The 13,917-nt window shown below is 44.1% G+C and overlaps 1 protein-coding gene across 4 annotated transcripts in view; it reads left to right on the top strand.

Moving 5' to 3' along the window:
• Positions 1 to 13,917, top strand: part of NUBPL (NUBP iron-sulfur cluster assembly factor, mitochondrial) — a 78,149-nt gene that overhangs the window by 42,937 nt on the left and 21,295 nt on the right. The gene's annotated exons all lie outside the window — the stretch shown is intronic.

Here is a 13,917-nt window from a genome sequence, read left to right as displayed (position 1 = left end):
TGTCCACTAACCCGACTGACCACTGACAGGCAGAGTGTGTCCACTAACCCGACTGACCACTGACAGGCAGAGTGTGTCCACTAACCCGACTGACCACTGACAGGCAGAGTGTGTCCACTAACCCGACTGACCACTGACAGGCAGAGTGTGACCACTAACCCAACTGACCACTGACAGGCAGAGTGTGACCACTAACCCAACTGACCACTGACAGGCAGAGTGTGACCACTAACCCAACTGACCACTGACAGGCAGAGTGTGACCACTAACCCGACTGACCTCTAACCCGACTGATCACTGACAGCAGAGTCTGAGCATTGACAGGCAGAGTGTGACCACTAACCCGACTGACTACTGACAGGCAGAGTGTGACAACTAACCCAACTGACCACTGACAGGCAGAGTGTGATCACTAACCCCAACTGACTACTACTTGCTCTCTTCCCCATGCTACAGAAAGGTTTCATTTGTTGCTGTGTCTGTTCCTGTAGGAGAAATGTATCCACCTACTGTTAGGACAGAAAGTGTTGTTAGTTTATGGGAAATATGGGAACACAGAGAGCACTACAGAATACCCAGACAGCTCATGTTGACCTTGAACCACTAGGAACGTATAAGGAGCTAAAGGAGACCAAAAAGCCCAGAACACTAAAATCCCAAAAGATGTCCTTGCCTCTTTTCACACTAACTATCCAAAACCAAAATACTTTTTTTTTTCTAAAAATCTGGCTCTAGTGCTGTAAACAGGGGCTAAAAAAATAAATCTTGCAGTTTTTATAGATTATAGTAATATTGATTCATCTTTTATGTTGGTGTACAATTTCAGTGAGCTTATTTCAGGTTAGGCTCCAGGCAATGATTGAAATTAATGGGTACCTTTGATTACCAATTCAAAGTATGAGCAGAACTTGCTCTGTAACGTTTTATTGATCTGAAAACCTTGAATGTAAGTGTACACCTACTCCATATAATTACTTACATTTGTGCTTTGTTTTGCTACAATGTGCTTTCCAGAGCTATGTTTCCCAGCCCTTTTTTTTTTTTTTTTCAATTTATGTACAACTTTTCCAGTATAAAATAGTATAAAATTGTTGCTTTTTCTCCTTAATGCTACTTTCACAGTGGGACGTTGCGTTATGATGCAACGTTAAAGATGCAACGCAAACTAACAACGCAACATCCCACAAATGTCACAACGCAACTCTATGCCCTGTTATCGTAGTATACAGTAGAGCATACAGGCAATGAAAAGTATGCTTCCAAGTCATTACTGAGCATGTGCAAACAGTCCAACGCAGTTAATAACGTGTATAACGCACAGCATGCAGCACTTTCTAATAGTGCTACACGTTACACACAAACGCAACGTGTGCACTGTGAATGTTGCACAGACTTAGTATTGCTGTGCGTTAGTCCACGTTAAAACATTTTCTTTAACGTCGCACTGTGAAAGAGGCCTAAAGGGCACCTAAAGTGAGTGATATGGACGCCACCATATTGTTTTTTGTTTTTTTTTCCTTTTAAACAATGCAAATTATCTGGCTGTCCTGCTGATCCTCTGCCTCTAATACTTTTAGCAATAGACCGTGAACAAGCATGCAGATCAGATGTTTGAAGTTTGACTGGATTTGCCTCATGCTTGCTTCAGGTGCGAGATTCAGACACTACTGGTGCATGAAAAATTAGCAGAATGCCAAACAACTGGTATCGTTGAAAACGAAACAAATATGGCTGCCTCCATATCACTCTCACTTCAGGTGTTCTTTAACTACTGATCATAGTCTATTTTTTGTGTCTTAGGCAGGGAGCAAACTTATCTTCGCTTTTTTCCTGGCATTTTGGAATTTGCATTGCTCTGCGTTTGCAATCGCGTTTTCTATGCGCAAATTTTCAGATGTGTCATGAGCCATGCCTGTACCCCTCTAGATACGCCTCTGCTTGAATGGTACATTTTGAAATGCACTACAGAAATGATCTTATTTTCAGGTGTTTTAGAATACGAATGTTATGCATGGATTAATTGTAGCTAAATACTTGATTTCGTTAAATCTGTGTGCAGGTACATGGAAAGCAATTAGGCCTCATTAATATTCATGTATAGTACATAGCTCACAGCAATTTATAGAGTAAATTGTAAAGAGTACAATGTAATACCCCATTAAGACATCCCTGTAAATTGCTGCAGTCAGTGACCATTCCACAGTTCACAGTTAGACTTGTATAGCAATATGTACAGTGGGTTGCAAAAGTATTCGGCCCCCTTGAAGTTTTCCACGTTTTGTCACATTACTGCCACAAACATGAATCAATTTTATTGGAATTACACGTGAAAGACCAATACAAAGTGGTGTACATGTGAGAAGTGGATCGAAAATCATACATCATTCCAAACATTTTTTACAAATAAATAACTACAAAGTGGGGTGTGCGTAATTATTCGGCCCCCTGAGTCAATACTTTGTAGAACCACCTTTTGCTGCAATTACAGCTGCCAGTCTTTTAGGGTTCTTTTCTGGGCACCACATTACAAAAAAGATATTGCAGTTTTAGAGCAGGTGCAGAGACGAGCAACAAAATTGATACGTGGGATGGAAGGTCTCACTTATCAAGAAAGGTTAGATAAACTGGGTTTATTTAGTCTAGAGAAAAGACGCCTTAGAGGGGATCTAATTAACATGTATAAATACATCAGAGGGCAATATAATAGCTTGGCGGATGAGCTTTTTGTCCCTAGGCCTTCTCAAAGGACTAGAGGACATGATCTGCGCATGGAGGAAAAACGTTTTAGCCATTTATTTAGGAAAGGGTTCTTTACAGTAAGAGTGATTAAGATGTGGAATGCATTGCCACAGGAAGACATTATGGCAAACTCTATACCTGCATTTAAAGGGGGCTTAGATGCTTTCCTTGCGTTGAAAGACATCCATGGCTACAATTACCAGGTAATGCCTAATGATGTTGATCCAGGGATTTTATCTGATTGCCATCTGGAGTCGGGAAGGAATTTTTCCCTTTAGGGGCTAATTGGACCATGCCTTGTAAGGGTTTTTTCACCTTCCTCTGGATCAACAGGGATATGTGAGGGAGGAGGCTGGTGTTGTACTTTATACTGGTTGAACTCGATGGACGTATGTCTTTTTTCAACCAAAATAACTATGTAACTATATGTAAGGGGATGTCTCTACCAGCTTTGCACATCTACAGACTGAAATCCTTGCCCATTCTTCTTTGCAAAACAGCTCCAGCTCAGTCAGATTAGATGGACAGCGTTTGTGAACAGCAGTTTTCAGATCTTCCCACAGATTCTCGATTGGATTTAGATCTGGACTTTGACTGGGCCATTCTAACACATGGATATGTTTTGTTTTAAACCATTCCATTGCTGCCCTGGCTTTATGTTTAGGGTCATTGTCCTGCTGGAAGGTGAACCTCCGCCCCATTCTCAAGTCTTTTGCAGTCTCCAAGAGGTTTTCTTCCAAGTTCGCCCTGTATTTGACTCCATCCATCTTCCCATCAACTCTGACCAGCTTCCCTGTCCCTGCTGAAGAGATGCACCCCCCGAGCATGATGCTGCCACCACCATATTTGACAGTGGGGATGGTGTGTTCAGAGTGATGTGCAGTGTTAGTTTTCTGCCACACATAGCATTTTGCATTTTGGCCAAAAAGTTCCATTTTGGTCTCATCTGACCAGAGCACCTTCTTCCACATGGTTGCTGTGTCCCCCACATGGCTTGTGGCAAACTGCAAACGGGACTTCTTATGCTTTATGTTAACAATGCCTTTCTTCTTGCCACTCTTCCATACATGCTAACTTTGTACAGTGCATGACTAATAGTTGTCCTATGGACAGAGTCTCCCACCTGAGCTGTAGATCTCTGCAGCTCGTCCAGAGTCACCATGGGCCCCTTGACTGCATTTCTGATCAGCGCTCTCCTTGATCGGCCTGTGAGTTTAGGTGGATGGCCTTGTCTTGGTTGGTAGGTGTACAGTTGTACCATACTCCTTCCATTTCTGAATGATCGCTTGAACAGTGCTCCTTGGGATTTTCAAGGCTTTGGAAATCTTTTTGTAGCCTAAGCCTGCTTTAACCACTTCAGGATTCTGCGTACGCTTAACTACGCCCCTGAATCCTGAAGTGGTTTCCATGGAAACGGCCGCTCGTAAGAGCGGCCGTTCCATGTCAGTTCACGGAGGGTGTCTCCGTGAACACCCTGCGAGCCGCCGATTGCGGCTCGCAGGGTAAATGTAAACACGCGGGGAAGATCCTCCCCGGTGTTTACATATATACGGCGCTACTGCACAGCAGCGCCGTAGAGGAGATCGGCGATCCCCGGCCACTGATTGGCCGGGGATCGCCGGCATCTGATAGGCTAAAGCCTATCCTATCCGGCGCAGGACGGCTTTCCGTCCTGCGCCACACACAGGGGACGGGAGAGGGAGGGAAGGAGGCAGAGGGAGGACTAGTGCTGCGGAGGGGGGCTTTGAGGAGCCCCCCCCGCTAGGCACAGCAGCGCGGCGGCGATCAGACCCCCCCCCAGCAGGACATCCCCCTAGTGGGGAAAAAAGGGGGGAGGTCTGATCGCCCTGCCTGATTTCTGATCTGTGCTGCGGGCTGAAGAGCCCCCGCAGCACAGATCAGCCAAACCACCCGGAATCTGGAAGTGGTTACATTTCTCAATAACTTGATCCCTGACCTGTCTTGTGTGTTCTTTGGACTTCACGGTGTTGTTGCTCCCAATATTCTCTTAGACAACCTCTGAGGCCCTCACAGAGCAGCTGTATTTGTACTGACATTAGATTACACACAGGTGCACTCTATTTAGTCATTAGCACTCTTCAGGCAATGTCTACAGGCAACTGACTGCACTCAGATCAAAGGGGCCGAATAATTATGCACACACCACTTTGCAGTCATTTATTCGTAAAAAATGTTTGGAATCATGTGTGGTTTTCGTTCCACTTCTCATGTGTACACCACTTTGTGTTGGTCTTTCATGTGGAATTCCAATAAAATTGATTCATGTTTGTGGCAGTAATATGATAAAATGTGGAAAACTTCAAGGGGGCCGAATACTTTTGCAACCCACTGTAAGTTGTAAGTAGACAAGACGCAAAACATTTATATCACTGCAGCCACTAGGGCGCACTCTATAGGTAGTAGCAGTGTTAGGGAGTCTTGCCCAAGGTCTTCTCACTGAATAGGTGCTGGTTTACTACACAGGAGGAGCTGAGATTCAAACCCAGGTCTCCTGTGTCAGAGGCAGAGCTTTTAATCAGTACACTCTCCAGCTACTATTCAGAAATACTAGGATGCCACCCTGTACTTTCACAGGGTGCAGTGGATTTGAAGACCAGACATTCTAGTTGCTAATGTAGTTAATTTCTTACAGTACCTAGTTTTAAATTTGCTAAGTAAATCTGAAAGGAGGATCTCACTGTTAGGGGCAGTTTAATAAGTCCAAGATAAAGAGAGGTTCTCAGTTCTCCAAGCATACCAGCAAGAAGATCTGTCTCCCCTGACTCAAATATTAAATGCAAGGATGACAACTGTGCTTAATCGTAAATACAGTACATGGAAAGCTAAAGTTCCATCAAGGCTTCACAGCTTCCTATGTATGTAACATTTAAACATTAATATTTGCTCTAATAGGCTGTAACACCCTAATTGTCTGAGACGTTTTCCCTGGAGGCACGATCCCAATACCTATGAATGTCTGCCTTAGAGATGTCACATGGGAACTATTTCCCAGCTGTGTCTTTGTATCCTATCTCAGTCACATGATGCAACTATTCTAGTTTGACTACTGTCTGGAGGTTAAACACAGTGCTTGGGTTCAAACTGAAAACCTGTTCTGCTGCAGATGTTTGCTGGAAATTGCCATTGATCATTAGTCATACAATCATAGAACTAATATGACATCAGCATTCAGTTAAGAAGGTACTGTATTCTTGTTTTTTTTTTGTTTTGTTTTGTTTGTTTACCACCCTTTCTCAACCACAAAGTTAGCCAATCAGTGTTTGGACAGCAATCCAATTTTTTTGTTCTACTTCTGTTCATAACAGTATGAGGGAATTGGAGAATATCTGGGGAAAAAAATTATTTTTTATTATTCAAACAAAGTTAGAGACACGTTCATGAAAAATACAAATAGGAACAACATAACTGAATAAAGAAAACTCCAGGATAACTGTTGAAAAGTGGGAGCAATTCAAGAGTAAGGGCTGGTTCAGACGGACGCTTGCGGAGCGTTTACCGCAAGCGTTCGGAACGTCGCGGTAAACGTTCCCATTTAAGTGAATGGGAGCATTTACACCGAGCTTTTGCGCAATCGCGGTGTTCGGGTCCCGATTTTCGCGAGCGTTCGAGCTGCCCCTGGAAGCGACATGTAGCTTTCAGGAGGCGGCCAACCGCGATGGCTAATGTCCCCCTAGGGGAACAAAAAACGCGACCGCATCGGAACGCGATGCGAAGGCTACTGAAAGCCTGACCGAGCAGCCACTGCAACGCCCCCAAACCGCAACGCTACGCAGACGTCCGTCTGAACCAGCCCTAACACGCACATGTGCATACACACTATTATAAAAAGCAATAATACATACACCTATCTACACAAACAGAGCCAATAAAAACTGAGGGGTCTCAACATCAAGCAAAGTTGAACACTCCAGTATCTAAAACATTGAAGGATACATCATACCTCAAAAATGGGCAAACAGAATAATTTCATGCATTAACTCATGCAGATATGTCCTAGGGTTCATTAACAAACCAGAACCAAAGGGTATGAAAATGGCTCTAGGCCTAAATAGTTCTAGAAGATTTACAGTTCTTCCAGATAGTATCAGAACGAGTGAGATTTTCCACACTAAGGTAAAATACTCTGTCCATTAACATTATCATATCCAACCATTGCTGAATGAGGGATATGTCCAAGGATGAGGTTTTCCATTGAAAAGCAATCCTCCACTGAGCAGCAAGGAGCATATATCTGTATAAGGTACGAAAAGCAGGGGGGGATCTCATCATTAGGAACATACATGAGAGCCTGGGATGCTGTTAATGAAATAGGAATTGTGAATACTTCCCGGACCATACATTTTTAGGCTGCCCAAAACTGACTAGCCAAAGGACAAGCCCAGAAAATGTGTAAAAGAGTACCCTCAAATCCTCAAGCGTGGAAACAACCTGAGGAAACCGAAGGGTAAAATTAATGAAGCCTAACAGGCGTATAATTCCACCAAAAGAGCAATTTCACGGCCGTATCTTTAAGGAAATTGGACCTTAGAACTTTAGAAACTGCCTCCCAACAAGAGGACCATTCAGATTGTGACAATTGTAGACCTAGTTCATGCTCCCAGGCTCGCATGTATGACATCCCATCACCAGTATTATTAGATAATAAGAGAACATACAACATGGATATGATGCCTTTACGTCTGGAGAAGCAGAAGTATACATTTTCAAACATTTTAAGCTCCAATAAGGGAGGCGATTAAAACTGGGAAGTATAGAAATGCATAATTTGGCAAAACCTAAATGCTTTGCCAGAAGGAGCATCACGACCAAACCTAAATTGCTGGAACAAGATAAATCTATGCCCTAGCCAAAATCTGGAAGCAGAGGTCAAACCTCTCTCACTCTACCAGGAAAAGTCCTGGGGAGGATAAAACGCAGGAGGGAATCTAGGATTCCCCCCCAAAAAAATACATTTCTATACCATTTCCTGTTGCTGAAAAACATGACCACATCAACCCTCCACGTACCTCAGCTAACCTCAAACTGGGGGTGACCAAAATTCTCTCCAGTTGTCCATGATGGCTTTTTCTAGTAGTAAAGGGCTGTGTAACGATTGATGTCAGCAAGCACAGATTCTGATTATTGGTGATCTGCAGTATCACCAATAATGCAGATGCTATACCTGATTATATGGTGATCTGCAGAATCACCAATGATGCAAGTATAGCACGACACAGTACAATCGTAAGCAGGAGGGTGCTTGGTACAATCGAGTATCTCTATAGGGCACAGAGATACAACCTCCAAGCAAGCTGGAACAGCAGACAACAATAATATACAGCGTAAATACAAGTCTGTGGAAAAATCCACCACACAGTAATTCCTCAGAGGTGTGGTTACCTCTGAATGGGAACCCGGTGTGTGAGATCCTCCAAAGGATGGAGTGGAGGAATCTCGGCCTCTAGCAGCAAGGGTTTGCTAGTGGCGGTCGTCTCAAGAGGCAAGCCTCTGATAGAACCCTACAGTGGGAGACGTTCCACTGAAGGGAGAAAGGTCAGACAAAATGAGGTTCGGCAACAGATCAGGCGGCAGCAGTACAGAAACGTGAGACAAGAGAATAGTCGGAAACAAAGCCAATAGTCGATAACGGTACAGGCTGGTGAAGTACAGAATCAGGAAGCAGAAGAGTAGTCAAGACAGGCACAGAATCATACACGATAAATTAAGACAGTATAATATGTGTATATATTGGCGATAAACCAATATATAACACAATCTCAAATACAAGGCAGACTAGGTCTGAGTGCTGACACAGGGTATCGCAAACACAGACGAAGTGTGACTGAAAAGCACTTCCTTATATACTGCCTGGAAGAGAAGTCTCCACCCCAGGCAGCAACCAATCAGAGCAGGCTAAAATGTCAGCCAACCTCCAGGTCAGCTGACATGCTTTCTAAGAGTATAAAGGCGTGCCTGGCGCGCGCGCACACCCCCTAGAGGCAAGATGGCAGAGCCCTGGTGAGCAGCATGCTGGTGAGTTTGGAGCAGAGCGCTCGGACGGGTTTGCGCAGCGGATGCGGACGAATTTCCGCATCCCGCGTTGGAAGGTCCGCTTGCTGGACTGGATGCGACCATTTTTCTGCAATCCATCCGGCGTTGCGGATTTTTCGTTACAGGCTGCTTAATTTCTGCCTGGCTGCATCTAAAGCAGTATTGTCTTGTTTCTGTGACTCAAACTACTTTTAACTTTGTGTTCTCAGAAAGAGATCAGTGGGGCTCATCCTCTCTGTGCTGTGACTCGTGTAGTGCTACATTTTCTAGGAGCTATCAGTGCACTGCTTCATTTGTGGCCACCGATGTCAATGTCTCTGTGAAATGATAGCAAACCAAAAGAACATTTTAACAATTTAGGGTCCAAAATCTTTGAATCCCACCTGCTATCAAGGCCTAGGTTTGTTTATATTATAACTAGATCATTTTATGGATTACATAGAGACTAAAGTAAATCCTTCTACATATCTAAATAAAATCATTTTTATAGTGCTTAGTGTCATCTCTGCTTACTGGCCAGAGCTGCAGAATGTTTTGTATCTGCTTCATGGGCACTGCTATCTAAACATTGCTTTACCTGCATAGCTGATGTTCCTGAGAAATATCTGATGCTTCTTGCAGACACTAAAGGGATATTTCAGCCTCTGAACTTCTTTGACAATGAGTTTACTTGCATTAGAGAGTCTGATCAGGATCAAGCAATTAAGGTGGCCATACATTTGTAGATGGCCACGTGATTCGACCAACAGATAGATCCCTCTCCGATCAAAATCTGATCAGAGAGGGCTCTATTACTACCACGCTCTACAAATAGATTTTTAATGTATTTTACCTCGAAGGTGTACGCTGGGACAAGCTCTGTAAATGTATAGAGCGTAGACTCGCGTCTGCCTGGTGGTCAGTGCATGGTGCGCTTAAAGGCCCATACACACGTCGGATTTTTCCGAACGACGGGTCGTTTGAACGTCCCGTCGTTCAGTCATCCGCACGCCAAATCGGGCATGTGTACAGTCCGTCGTTCGGGTGATAAGACTGATTTGGAGCGATCCGCCGGGCGGATCATAGGTACAACTAGCAAATCCACTACAAAATAGCTGAAAAAGGAATGACTCAAGGTCTAGCAATAGCCAAGTCGAACTCCAGACCTCAACCCAAACGTATTGCTGTGGCGGGTGGTACCTTAACCTCCTTGGCAGTATTCCAGAGTGTTGCTTGGGGTTATTTTTCACAACAATTAGTGGTCACCCCGAGCTACACTCGTGGATACCGCCAGAAGGGCCGGGTGCAGAGATTACAGCTGAGTGCTCGATTACTCACCTCACTGGTCTACAGCGGCAGCAGCCTGTTTTCTCTGTGTCCCCTGAGGCTCCCCATCTCTATTCCGAGATCGCTGTCACATGGCAACAGAGTGCGATCTCAGCATAAAGATAGATTGCCCATGGAGGACACGAGGAAGACTAACTGGAAGTGGATGGAATCTGTTGAGGTGAGTACTGTAGGCTCTGCTTTGGCTTTGCATGAGGGATGGGGGAGCTTTTTAGAGGGACCCATACTGAATGGGGGGGCACACACTGGCTACCTATATTGAAACAAGGGGGGAGCACTCTCTCACTACCTACACTAGTGGGGCTACCTATAACGGGGGGGGAGCACTTTCTGTCTGCCTAATCGGGGGGTAGTGCCTGGCTACCTTTAAGAGAGGGGGTACTATCTGCCTCCCTATACTTTTGTAGGTCTCTCTGGCTATCTATACTGGGGAAGGGGGCACATTCTTGCTACCCATAACTGGGGGGAATCTCTGGCTACCTAAAACAGGGGGTACACTCTGGCTACGTACACTCAGGGTTCACTATCTGGCTGCCTAAACGGGGGAGCCTCTCTAGATGTCTATACTTAATTTATTTATTTATTTATTGTATTTATAAAGCGCCAACATATTACGCAGCGCTGAACATTAATTTAGGTTACAGACAATATTTAGGGGTGACATACAGCAATATGACAATACAGGAATACAAGAAAACCAGATCACACACCATAGTATGAGTACCAGGTAATGCTTAGTCAGTCACTGGATGGAGCATGGAGATTAGGCAAGTTAGGTTCACTCAGATGCATAGCATGGGTGCACAGTAATGGAGGTGCAAGATCAGGTAGGACACAAAAGGAGGAGGACCCTGCCCAAAGGCTTACAATCTAGAGGACTGTAAACATACAATAAATAAATAAACATACTTAATAAACATACTTAATGTATGTTTATTTCCAGAGAAAGAATTGTACCCCTTTTAGAAACTATATCTGGGAAGAATCACACATCTAAGGGAGGTTAAGAGACCTGCACATAAACCATAGCCTGTAAACCTTAGTGAACTAAGAAGCAAAGTGGGTCATAGTAACTCCACAATGATGTGAGAGACTGATAAGGTCATAGGCCTGTATTGTGTTGTGTATCTTTTTGCTTATTACCTGTACTGTGTTGTCAGTCACATTTATCATTGTCTGTAATCTTAAGTATTGTACAGCGCTGCATAATATGTTGGTGCTATATAAATCCAATAAATAATAATAAAACAATTAACAGCCGAAAAGCAGTTATTGCTGTTCAAGGTGGTAGTACATAATCTTGAATCACAAGGTTTACTTCATTTTTCATACATGGCTTATCCATTTTGGCTTCACTTTTGTTAAAGTGCACCCAAAGTACATGTGTTTCCTTTTAAACTATGCATATTGCCCAGCTGTCCTGCTGATACTCTTCCACTAATACTTTTAGCCATACACCCTGAACAAGCATGCAAGATCAAATGTCTCTGACTGAAGTCTGACTAGATTAGCCACATGCTTGTTTCGTGTGTGTGCATCAGACACTACTGCACCCAGAAAGATCAGCAGGATGCCATGCAAATTGTATTGCTTAAAAGAAATAAATATGGCATCCTCCATAGCCCTTTAACTTCAGGTGTCCTTCAACTAAATAACGACACAGTGGAAACAGTTTTTTGTTGTTGTACACCTGAAGTTGTGTGTGAAATTAGTTTAGCAACTGCAAATAACCAATGTTTTTGTTATGTTCTGGTATATTTAACCTTAAAATTGGCAGAGGATGTACTGTTACTCAAGACTAGACTGTATAGAGATTAGCAGAGTTCCCCCACCTAACCACCCTGAATATCATGTTTGTTGAAATATGTATTGGCCCAGTGCTGCTCAGCTACTAAAAAGACAGAAATATTCATCTGTCTACATAATGCAACATGTCCGATGGTCACGGGGGACCAAAAAGGTAGTGAACACTGAGCAGGTTAGAGACAAACTGAGCTCTCTGGGTTCCTACACTCTGTACCTTCTACAATGGCTGCTATGGCTGTGTAATGACGATAAAAATCACTACGATTTTTAAATGAATGTGAATGGCAGCGATTTTTTTTTTTCATCAAACACAAACGCTCACAAAAGCGCTTAGTGTGGATCCGGCCTAAAAGGTTGTTCTAATTGTTCCTCTTCCCCCTCTGCATACCACATCAATGGAATTGCCAACATCTGACTTATATGTCTCTCTTTGCCATAAACCAGGTACAGACAAGATTCATTTGGATTTCAGGGACCAGTCAGTCTAGTCTAGAAGCCAAAAAGCAATCTATAGACCAGTGGCATTGCTAGAGATCATGGGGCCCCATAGCAGAACTTTCATGGGGCTCTCCGTTGTAGGCACACTTAAAGAGACTCTAAAGCCTCCAAAAAAACAGGTTTTTACTTTAACTTCTTTAACATAATTGTACCACCTGAAGCGGCACATACCCGCGGCTGAAAACTCGATTAATCACCCCAAACTCCCTGGGGCTGATTTCGAGGCTCCTTCCGTGAGACAGAGCTTTGAGCTGTAGCTTGTCCTCTACTCGTGTCCATCTACGCGGATCTCCGCCTCTCCCGGGCCCCCCGGGTCTTCTTTCACTGAGAGGGGCGGGGAGAGGCGGCGATCAGCGCAGATTGACGCGCATGGAGGTAGAGCCCAAAGCTCTGCCTCCCCTGGGCAGCAAAGTCCACGACCAGGAAAGTTGTGGATTTTTGCCCCGGGCGTTAAGGGTGATTAATTTAGTTTTCAGCTGCGGGGATGCAGCGTTTTAGGTGGGGCAACTATGTTAAAGACATAGAGGCTTCAGAGTCTATTTAAAGAGACACTGAAGTGTCTAAAAAAAAATCTTTTTATATAATAAATGTGTTTAACTTAATAGCCCTAACTAAACCGCCGCATCCCCGCCGCTGTAAACTATCTAAATCCCCCCTAACTCCCCCCTCCCTCCCCTGCAGAATCCACGACTTTCTTGGTCGTGGATTTTGATGCCCTAAGCGCTTCCGTGTGAGGCAGAGCTATAAACTGGAGCCCTGCCTCACACGCGTCTGTCAGCGGCGGATCTCCGCCTCTCCCCACCCCTCTCAGCGAAGGAAGACTCGGTGATCCGGGCTGACAGACGCGTGTGAGGCAAGGCTGCAGCTCATAGCCCTGCCTCACACAGAAGCGCTACCTGGATTGCCCCCCTGGGAGTTTGGGGGGATTTAGTTAGATTACAGCGGCGGGAATGCGGCAGTTTAGTTAGGGCTATTAGGTTAAACCCTTTTATTAAATAAAAAGCTTTTTTTGAGACTTCAGAGTCTCTTTAAGCAATGCCACCTGCCCCCACCCTATGGATACGAGTTAATTGGGCAACTTACATTCTCATGCAATCATCACCGCACATAGTTCATTGGCACTGAGACAAAGTTTGAGGGTAGAGGAATAAAAGAAAGTTAATGGTGAATACATAAAGTACCAGCTGGGCCCTCTATGCTCCAGGGTCCCATAGCAGCTGCTATGGCTGTTGCTACGCCCTTGCTATAGACCATTTTACATCTTCTTTCATTGCCAAAAAGTTCCAATCAGGCAGCTAGTATATATATTAAGGCACATTGACTGTCCCAGTTCTGGGATTTGTCCAGCACTGCTTCACAAAATGGGATTGAATGATCAATGTAATCGGTGTAGGAGAACCGCATACTAATTAATTTCGGCTTTTGGATGAAGATTCAATTACGTTTCTCTGGATGCTTGTTTCTTTGCTTAGTCACATATCACTCTGTTTTTCACAT

Source organism: Hyperolius riggenbachi, chromosome 9, assembly GCF_040937935.1.
Source record: "Hyperolius riggenbachi isolate aHypRig1 chromosome 9, aHypRig1.pri, whole genome shotgun sequence".
Lineage (NCBI taxonomy): Eukaryota > Metazoa > Chordata > Amphibia > Anura > Hyperoliidae > Hyperolius > Hyperolius riggenbachi.
The sequence above is the reverse complement of the archived record's forward strand: the minus strand, read 5'-3'. Positions and strand labels throughout refer to the sequence as shown.